The sequence below is a fragment of the Triticum aestivum genome, chromosome 5A (genome assembly GCF_018294505.1).
Source record: "Triticum aestivum cultivar Chinese Spring chromosome 5A, IWGSC CS RefSeq v2.1, whole genome shotgun sequence".
Taxonomy (NCBI): Eukaryota; Viridiplantae; Streptophyta; class Magnoliopsida; order Poales; family Poaceae; genus Triticum; species Triticum aestivum.
Window position 1 is genome coordinate 701,968,767 of NC_057806.1, and position 11,128 is coordinate 701,979,894.

Consider the following 11,128-nt stretch of genomic DNA (forward strand, 5'->3'; position numbering starts at 1 on the left):
TTGGTAAGTAAATTAATGTTTAATTGGTTTATAACCTAAGTAAATTAAGGAGATTTATTAGCATACGGGGCATGTATAGACAAAGGCTTGGTGGGAAAAAATCGACTAAACGAAAAAATTTGGTGGAGGATGTGGTGGGAGAGGGACCGGTTGTAAGTATCCCATGCTACCGTCTCTCACGTGGTGCGAAAATGTGTGGTGCACGCGAATCCCGCAAAAGAGAGGGGTGAACTCTTCCCTCTCCCTCCCCCCTTTTTAACGTGCGGTTATGTGTGGGTTTTGATGAAAATGTAAATATGAATAGTTCGTGCCATGTGATGATGCAGTGCTACGCTGATAATTATTTTCGTGAAAATGTAACTCCAAATTTTTAAAAAGTTTTCAGTAGCGGTCAGCCGTGACCGCCCGCCACCGCTCTGCATTGCGCAGTTGCCCTTCCACGCCTGCCCAACCATCCTGATCTATTTTCATTTCTCTCAGTCAGTTCCTCTTCTCTCCCCTTCCGCGCCATCCTCCACCTCGACCACTGCCGCTATGCCTCCGACCCACCGGAGGCTCTTTCCACCACAGGATCATGACGATAGCCAGGATGACCAGGATGATGGAAACAACCAAGGTGACAAGGACAACCATGAAGATGAGGAGAGCCAGGATGATGACGACGGCCAGAAAAGTTGTCATTCGGAAAATTTGCACGGCGTAGAAGGGGTGACGATAGGTGCAATGTCCACCGTATAGAAAAGTTCTCCTACTAAAAAATAGGGTGCCCTCATGTAGGTCTCATGGTTCTGATGATGTAAAATGGAGGTTCACGTGTAATAGAAATGATGTGGTGATCCGATACCACTCTCTCACACACTAAGAACCCTATCTATATAGATGTATCTACTTATCACTCTCCCCCTCTCTCTCCCTCGCTTTCATCCTTTATCATATGGAGTGACACACACACACAACATAAAAAGATTAAGTGTTTGAGTGGAATAGGGCAGGAGTGAGCGTTATTGCAATGTTTAGAAAAATATGCTTTTGCGAATCCATACAACCGTGTGCTCCTGTTTTGTGGATGGGTTTTGCAGGCAATTAGAATGTGTTATCTAATTAAAACACAACATCATTGCCCGGAAACCTTGCACGGTGTAGTAGGGTGATGGTGGGTGCAACGTCCACCGTGTACAAAGGTTCTAGTTCACAGATAAGAGTGCCCCGTGCAAGTAGGTATGGTTCCGGCAATGAAAAATGTATGTTCCCGTGCAATCTAAGCGATGCGGTGAAACTATACCGCTCTCTCACTCACAAACAAACCTTCTCTCTCAATATCTATCTATCTATCACTACCTCTCTCTCTCTCTCTCTAATCCTTTGTCATCCAGACCAAAGCTCACGTGCCGTATAGTTGTAGTACGAGTGGAAAATTCCAGAAAGAGGCGTCTTTTCATGGTTCGGAAAACGTGTTTGGCCAAAGGCATACAATGGTCTACTCAAAAATGTTGTAAATGGGTTGTGGAGGCAAATAGAAGCTACCATGTCATGACAACACAAATATCATCATTTCGAAAACTTGCACAGTGTAGAAGGGGTGACGATGGGTGCAGCATCATCCACCATATCGAAAGGTTCCCATACTAAAAAATTAGGGTGCCCTCATGCAAGGGATGCATGGTTCCGACGATGTAAAATGGAGATTCACGTGTAATCTAAATGATGCGGTGATACGATGCCACTCTCTTAGACAATAACAATCCTATCTATATAGATGTATCGATTTATCACACACCTCTCTCTCTCTAATCCTTTATCATCTAGACTGACGTGCATTAAAAAACTTAGAGTGCGAGTGGAATAGGGAAGGAGAGGGCGATGTTGCAGTGTTTAGGAAAACATGCGTTTGCAACTTCATACAATGGTGTGCTCATGTTTTGTTAATGGGTTTTGCAGGCAATTAGAATGTGCCATGCGATTACAACACACCATCGTTGCCCAGAAACCTTGCACGGTGTAGTAGGGTGTCGATGGATGCAACGTCCACCGTGTACAAAGGTTCTCGTTCACACATAAGAGGGTGGCCCGTACAAATATGCATGATTCCAGCAATGAAAAATATATGTTCCCATGCAATATAAGCGATGTGGCAAAATTCGCGCGGCGTGTAAGGCTTAGAGTACGAGTTGAAAAGGCCAGACTGAGGCAATGTTTCAAGATTCAGAAACTGTGCTTTGCCAAAGACATAGAACGGTTCGCTCGAAAATGTTGTAAATGGGTTGTGGAGGAAGTTAAAAACTACCATGTCATTACAACACAAAGATCATCGTTCGGAAAAAATTCATGGTGTAGAAGGGCTGACCATTGGTGCGACATCCACCGTATAGAAAGGCTATCATACTCAAAAAATAGGGTGCCTTCGTGTAGAGTATGCATGGTTCTCACAATGTAAAATGAAGATTCACGTGTAATCTAAACAATGGGGCGTGATACACTACCACTCTGTCACACACTAACAATCCTATCTATATAGATGTATCTATTTATCTATCTCTCTCTCGTGTCCTTTTATCATATCCAGACTGACGCACACACATCATAAAAAGAGTTAGACTGCGAGTGGAATAAGGAGGGGCGTCATTGCAATGTTTAGGAAAACATGCTTTTGTGAATCCATACAATGGTCTGCTGTTTTGTTAATGGGTTTTGCGGCAATTAGAATGTGCCATGTCATTACAACAGAACATGATCGCCCGAAAACTTTGCACGGTGTAGTAGGATGGCGATGGGTGCAACGTCCACTATATATAAAAGTTCTCGTTCACACATAAGAGGGTGCCCCCATGCGAGTGTGCATGGTTCCGGCAATGAAAAATGTAGATTCATGTGCAATCTAAGTTATGTTATGAAACTATACCGTTCTCTCACTCACAAACAAATCTTTCGCTTCTCTAGATCTTATCACTATCTCCCTATAATCCTTTGTCATCCAGATCAAAGCTCACATGACGTACAAGAGTTAGAGTACGAGTGGAAAAGGCCATACTGAGGCGCCATTTCAAGGTTTGGAAAATGTGCTTGGCCAAAGCCATACAACGGTCCGCTCAGGAATATTGTGAATGGCTTGTGGAGGCAATTAGAAGCTACCATGTCACTAAAACACAAATATAGCCGTTCGGAAAACTTGCACGCTGTAGAATGGGTGACGATGGGTGAAACATCCACCGTATAGAAAGGTTCTCGTACTCAAAAAATAGGGTGCCCTCATGCAGGGTTTGCATGGTTCTAACAATGTAAAATGGAGGTTCCCCTTTAATTTGACAATGTAGTGATTCTATATACCGCTTTCTCACTCACTATCCTATCTCTATCTAACTATCTACAACTCTCGCTAATCCATTACCATCTATACAAACGTGCACACAGTTTAAAAGAGGCGAGTGGAAAAGGCTAGGCAGGGGCGCATTTGCAATGTCCAGAAAACGTGCTTGGCGAAGCCATACAACAACGCGCTTGTATGTAACAACATCTACACCGGCGCACAATGGCCGCCACCGCCCTACGTCGACCTCACCATGGACGACGAGGAGGAGGACAATGGCGCGTGAAGACGGCGGTTGGCATCGAACGCGACCACGACATCGGTGTCAAGTTTGCAATGTGTGGTCCGTATTTTATCGCAAGCCAGACAAGTTGCGATGCGGTCGTCCAGTTGGGTGCAGTATTACGCGGGACGGACAAAACCGGACAAACCGGATGCCTGTTTGTGATCGTGCCTTGGAGTTGACAGGGTGACGAAATGTGTGACGTCGTCGACGTGTTGTGTCTGACCAGTGTTGCTGTTCTCCGCCATAGGCAAGCACCCCGTTCGCTCTCCAAAACACTGATCTTTTTTTTTTAATGTTGGCAGTAGATCTACCAAATTCATTGATCAGGAGAAAAAGAGTTGGTTCAGTTTATAAGGGAAATCGTACCCAAAAACCATATAAACAAGGCCTTTCGGCAAACAACACACACATCCACAAGAGCCACGGGTCCCTCTGACTGGATCCACCTCCAGAACGATGCCCCCAAGAGAGAACGCGGCGCCGAATAGCGCCGCCATCGTTCGATCTAAACTAGATCAAGGGTTTCCCCCGGAGCACGTCAGGAAAGGCAAGATGAGAGCAGCTACATCGATGCCTCCAACGAGGGAGCGACGCGTGAAAGCGCCGCCATCGACGACTCCGGCCGTAACAGGAGTACGACTTTCGCCGGCAGTCTCACCTGCCTAGCCCGAACCTAGGATCCGATCAACCTACACACCGAACCACTACACCTGCCTCCACGGCCAACCGCACCTCCTCGGTAAGCTCGTCGTGCTTCCAACCTAGCATCCACGGCCCCCACTGGACGAAGGATGCAACCCCCAGCAGCGCCATTCGTCTCCCATCAGAAGGATGCAACCAAACACGACGCCATTCGTCTCCTCGAGGATGCAACACCTGCCGGCCATTCCTCTCCCGACGAAGGATGCAACAACCGCAGCAAGGCCATTCCTCTCCCTCCAGCCACCACCATCTCGTCCTCTCATCCAAAGCAGCGTCGAGCTTACCGAACCACCATCAAGAGGATGCAACACCGAGCAAGGATGCCATTCATCTCCCACAACTTCCCCTGCGCAGAGAACAACAAGCGCACTCGCCGCCCCGAAACAAACTGCGGCCACCCAACTACACCGCCAAACGCCGCCGAGTGCGAACCGCAACCGCATCATGGCGCGAAACGCAGCCAACAGTTGCGGACGAGCAGCGAACTGACGAGCACCTAGGCCTTCCCCACACGCCCTCAGCACGGCCGCGCCGGATTTGCGCCATCTCGCTGCACACCCCTCTCCACCTCGCGCTCCGGAGGCCGCGCCAGATCCGTGTCGCGCTGCTGCACTCCCCCCTCCACCTCGCGCGCCGGCGGCCGCGCCGGATCCGCGCCACCCACGCCCCACAGGGCAACCGCCGCACCCCCGCAGCGAACCCGGATCGGGCCCGACCCCTGCCCATGGAGCGCCGCCGCCGCTTCGATCCTCGCAGACGCACGCGCCAACCCGCCGCGCGAGTGCGGCTCTCCAGATCCGCACGCGGCCGCATGGTGGCGCCCCTCAGTCCACGCGCGCCGCCCAGCCTGCAGCGGGCGCAGGCCGCGCCGCGCTTGCGCCCGACAGTGTCTTCCTCAGCCCAGGGGAGCAGCCCCGCGCAGCTTCTGTAGCAAGCGAGAGGAAGAGAAGGCCCGCCGCCGCCGACGCCGCGTGGGCTTTGCCCGGCGGCGCTCCCCGACGGCGGCGGAGGAAGGGGTGGTGGGGATGCGACCTCCGGCGGCTAGGGTTTCGCGCCCGGGCCGCCCCGCGGGGGAGCGACACGGGGCCGGGTCTAGGCAGGAGTCTTTCCTTTGGATACGCCAGCCTGTTTCCAAGCGAGCCAGCCCCCAGAAGATTGATCTGTGTGCGACAAGACGGTATCTCTTCCTCTCTCACTGTCTCCCATTCCCGCCTCTCTGCTTTGTGCGCGCGAGCTCTGGAATAATAAGCAAGCTTGACCCACTCATTTTCCCGCTGTTGCTCACGGGTCTGCCTTTGCGCACTGTGGCCGGCGCAGGCTGGGCCCCGATCACGGGTGTTTCATGCAGCATATCCACGCGGGTGAGGAGATGATGGCGGTAGTGATAGGATTTGGAATAAAAAAATGTCCATTCCGGATAGTATTATACGTTTTAAAAGTAGATTTGGGAAAGATCATCGCATTAGTGCATTGAGTAATCAAAGTTGTCGTCTCCACGCATCTAGGGTACAAACTAGGGGACACTATGTGGTTGACCCGCTACAACACATCGGGCTACGGCCTCACGGGATGAGATGTGGGTCGATAACATCGTGGCTATGCACAGTGAGGTCCGGTTGCTGCTCTAGCCGTGGACGGCGGTGGGGCGATGAGGTCTGGTGTGCGTGCCCTTCCGTTAGCACGGCGCTAAACGGTAGCTCAGTGGCGACGGCCAGCAATCTCCGGCGTATGCTCGTCTGCACGCGTAACGATTCGGCCGCAGCCTCTCCTCACGCGTGTGCTGTCTTCGCTCGAGGAATGGACGCATGGTTGTGTGGTTCCTGCTGGCTGACATAATGGTGTATCCCCTCCGCGGTGCGTGACCAAAATAGCATGGGGAGACGATCGAAATACGGGCTGTTGCGGGCAGGCATGCACCTGGGGACCTGCGGCGGGAGAAACAGCACGGGGCGAGCGATCAATGCGTTGGGCGCCTTTTGACTTGTGTCGCGAGACAGATCGCGTGCATGGGTGCAGGGCTTGTGACTACTGTATACACGACGTGTAATACCACGAAAACAAATGGTCAAACACCGATGGGCACATGCAGGGGTTTGGGTGATACCCGTTATTATTCTATGTGCACTACGGGTCGAACAGTTGATGCATGTGTGACAGGTTATCTCTGAACCGAATTAAAAAAACGTTACTCCATAACGCTGCCGGTCTGTAGTTGCACCTCATGGTCGCATTGGTGTTGTGGAGCAGCGAAACGTGTTGACACCAGAGCTTAAGGGTATTGCAACACACTAACCATGCATGGCCCACGGTACAGAAAACGGGGCCATGGGTGGAGGAGCTGCGTGTGCACTACTTTTTTATAAAAAAAAATTATTACCATTCTTCTTCACATCTTTCTATTCTGATGTAACGGTCCAGACCTTAGCCAACAAAAAAACATTCTGCACTGTTCGACTAAGGCCCAGCGCGGACAGACACGTCCATGCGAAAATGACCTGCTAAAACTAGCTAGATGGCCCCAACAGAATAAAACGTCTAGGAATAAGTCAATGCTCAACCCCCGAAACAAACAACAGTGATCTACTTCCTGATATCCTTGGATCAGGGATTGGCTGACGTATTCTGTCGGCGCTCCTTTCAACGCTCCTCTATAGTGAAGGTGGATGTGGTCCGTGATCCCACTCACGAGCAGCTACAGCCTGCACCGCTATATCTCCGGAATGCAAGCAGGCAGCAGGCCATTGTTATCCCGAACTGAATACTGAGAGATAAAAAGCTTGAGGAAGATTAAAGATCCGTGGATGTTCATATTTGAAGCGACATACGGCAATAGATGGTCATATCGACTACTTCTTGTGCATTTAATTTCGTAATAACCTGAAGCTATAGATTGTACTGCAATACCACTCCCCTCGCATTCTATTTTTCAAAATTGTCGCCATTTTACACATACTCAATCTGCCAAACACATTTTCAAGTTGAAAATCTGAATGGGACCCTGCCTTCGGGCCGGAGCGTGCCATTTTGGAGCGATGATATATCTTCTGGATCAGACGAAGAAGGGATAGGTTATCCACTATATATACCGGAGTGGCCGTGTTTTAGGGTTTATATCCAGCAAATCCCCAATCCTCCTCCGCCGCATCCCTCTCCTGCAATAAATGGTTTTATCCCCGGCCGCATTTTACCGCGCGCACAACCCAAAAAGGACCGGCCCGATGTCGAGCGTTGGACGCGGGCGGGGTGGCCAAGGGGGGCCGCGGCGGCTCATCCCCGGACAACCGGGCCCGCCATGACGCGAGACCGGGAGCTCCACCATCCACTCGCCAGTGGAGGAATGGCGCCGCCTGCATGCGCGGGAGCGCGGTGCCTTGTCCCGTTGCAGTGGCAGGCTGGCGTGGCGGAACTTCGACCGCTTCCCCGAGGCGAAGGAGGCGGTCGCCGCCGGTGAAGAAGGGGTCGACGTGCGATAGAGGCGACCAAGGAAGAGTACAACTTTGCATTGGCAACGCACCAGGCAAAGTGCGCGCTCGTTGGTGCATCTCGAGGACACGCTCCTTGTGTCAGTTCTGCACCGCTCCTTGACGATGGCGGAGTGGGTGCGCGATGGCTGCGTCGCAAGTAAGCGAGCACTCCAAGTCGCCATCATGTCGTCGAAGTGCGAGGCAGAAGCACAAGCGACGACGAAGGCAAAGGCGAGGCGGCGCATGGAGGAGAGGGAGCACTTGCTCCGGATGCTGGCCGGACAGATCTCGTCGGACGATGCATCGGACGTCGGCGACGAATGCAGCTTCGACGACCATGACCCTCCAATGGCCGACGCCTACACCGAGGTCAAAGCAGCACCACCGACTGAAAGAGGAATGGGCCGGTGAGGAAATGGTAATTTCCTCCACCTTTACCCGCTTAATTTAGTTTTTTTTCATCTTATGTGTAAGTATTGTCCGGCCGATGAAAACAGGTTATTTTGGTTGTCCGATGATCCTTAATTCTGAATTGTGCCCGAATTTAAGTAGGTTTGTTACTAGTTCGTTGATCTATGAATGTTAATTTCGTATGTTGCATGTGCTGCATTGACACGATGGACTGAATTATCACGAGACCAAGAAATTTTTGGATCAGCGTTTATTCTGCGTGCACTACGGTCGAACATGTGAGACCAGGTGCATGCGGATGCATGTGTGCCAGGTAGCTCTAGCCCGTTGGCGGACAAAAATGTTTGTGGCGTGCCAATGGGAGTGGTATGCGGAAAAATGAAACTATTCAGTTACACTTCAGTCGACTGATTCAATTTTGGGCCAGTCGAATTTCAGAAAGGAGCGGGGGGCTTGCCGGAGGGAAGGAAGAACCAGCCACAGCGGAGAGGAGGGACTCGCCGGATTGGCTACCCAGTATATATCTTAGGGTTCAATGTGGGGGCGCTGGTGGGGCGCGGTGGCAGGGCAGTGGTGTGGGGATTCTCTGGAGAAAAATTCAGTTGCGGGCGGGGCTAGAGAGATGGCCGGGGCGGCGGCTAGACCGGCGTTGGGAGGCGATTCTGAGAAGGGTGGGGCGGCGAGGTGGTCGTGGGAGCGCCGCCGGCCGCGGGTGGCGGTGGCCGACGGTTCAGCCGGCGTCACGTTTGGCGGTCGAGGAGCTGAGGAAGAAGAAGATCTAGCTGCCGCATGAATTTTAATCCAACAATCCACGAATCGACTGATCCTAACTGAAAATTTCAGTCGACTGAACAGTAGCCTCTTCCAAAATGGAATCAACATAGTTGCGGTGCTCTATGTTGTATATGGCTCTCGATACAGAAATAGTGACCATGGGGAGGGGAGCAGCGTGTCCAGCCCCCTTTTCTTGTTTCTCTCCATTTTTCTTCACATTTTTTCTTCTTCATTTTTTTAGTTGGCACACCTTCTTTTCACACCGCCCAGTCCTGAGCTCATAGCATCTGCGTCAATGTGAAAGGGGCCTGCTACTGCAACTATCATTTCATACTCATTTTCCACAAGAAAACAATGCGTACGAAAAACATAAAATATGGAAAGGCTCAAACCTTCGGTCGACGGTTCTCCAGATTCATGTTGGAACCGTTGGAGCCGAACACAGGTGGTCCCTGCCTGCTGCACTGCCATCCTCGCAGCCTAGTGCATGCGAGCAATGTAGCCTCGCAGGTAGCATGGACCATCTTCCTCTATAAGAGGAAATAAGCATCAAATGATTAATAACATGAAAATGTAAATGAGGTAAGAGCAGAGACCAGATCCCAACAGGACCTATGCTTGTGATTGCAGCCGCACCAGCGAAGTTTTATAGGTTTGCTTTTCCCTATATATATATATATATATATATATATATATATATATATATATATATATATATATATATATATATATAGACAAAAGCAAACTTATGAAACTTCACTATGGTGGCTGCAATCATGATCACACACTCGTGTTGGGATCTGGTCCCTCTCCTTACCTCGTTTGTATTTTCCTCTTATAAGTCATTTGATTGTTATTTCCTTTTATAGAAGAAGTTGGACCACGTTTGCTGCATGTGACCTGTAGTGCACAGCACTAGGCTGGCACGATGCCAGATCGTGGGGCAAGGACCACCCCGCATCCGGCTCGAAGGGTTCCAAGATGGATTTTGAGAAGGCACGTGTTCGCTGTCAACCAGCTTGACCGCCGTTGGGCTAACCGTTGCATCCGCTTGAGCACTTTCATGAACGGTGGACCACGATTCCTTTCCTTTGTAATCCCCGTACGCTCTCTCTGTTGCTGCGCTAGCAGCCCACACCACTGTTTCCTTCCCTCTCTAATAACTATATATCTCTAGGGTGTACGTGCTGCTCAACTAGCTTAGGCTGGTCATAGTGGGGAGTAACTTAGACTAGTAACATACATATGTTACTAGTCTATATTACTACCTTCATAGTGGGTAGTGTCATAGGTGTGGTAACATAGTTGCCTTCATTTATTACTTTGTAGACTCATTATGCATTGGAAACCGCTATGTGATGGTAACATATTATGTTACTCTATTTGCCTCTCTCCTCATTAACTACTTGCCACATCACCATTTTTGCTTATGTGGCATCTATGTTACTACCTATGTTACTCCCACTATGACCAGCCTTATATTCATGGTAAGTAACACCTTCTTGGGCACGAAAGTCCACATGCTGCTCAACTAGCTTATGTAGTTGTGCCCAGAGTTGTCGCATGGAAGACCGCATTGCTAGTCGAGCTCACTAGCTCCTCCATGGAGCCCGGCGGCGTCGAACACCTGTTCAGCAACGTCGGCCTCTTCGAGCTGGCCTCGACGCCCGCCGAACGCTGCCCGGCTCCGCCCGCCGCGCCGGCGTCCTCTGGATCCACCTCGACCTCCCCTCACCATGCAGCTTGGCGGAGGAACTACGTTAATCTTCTTCTTGATGCAAGTGGGCAGCGTGTTCATACATGGCCGTGGCTCCGTGCATGGTGTGTACGTGTTATTGAGCTGGCCATCTCCCCGGCCGGTGAGCATATTTGCCTTGCAGTTCCTAAATGCATTATTTTTTTTGCTGACTTTTGTAGTTTCTGTACACATTTACTGTTGAACCATGGCCTTCGTGCTGGCCCCTGGGCTTCCGTGCAGGGCTCCGCGCAGCGTTGGATGTGCCTGTCGCGGCCTCTTTTCTGCTGTTCTTGCTTCTTCCCTATGATTTTTTCGTTCGTTGTCTTGGAGAGGGAACGACAAGCTGCAGCGGCCAGAGTAGTAGGAGCAGCAGCTTCAACTCCAACGAAATGCTCTACATTTTTCTGCACTGATGTATTCGTTATGGTCCAACTGAATTAGTTTTGACT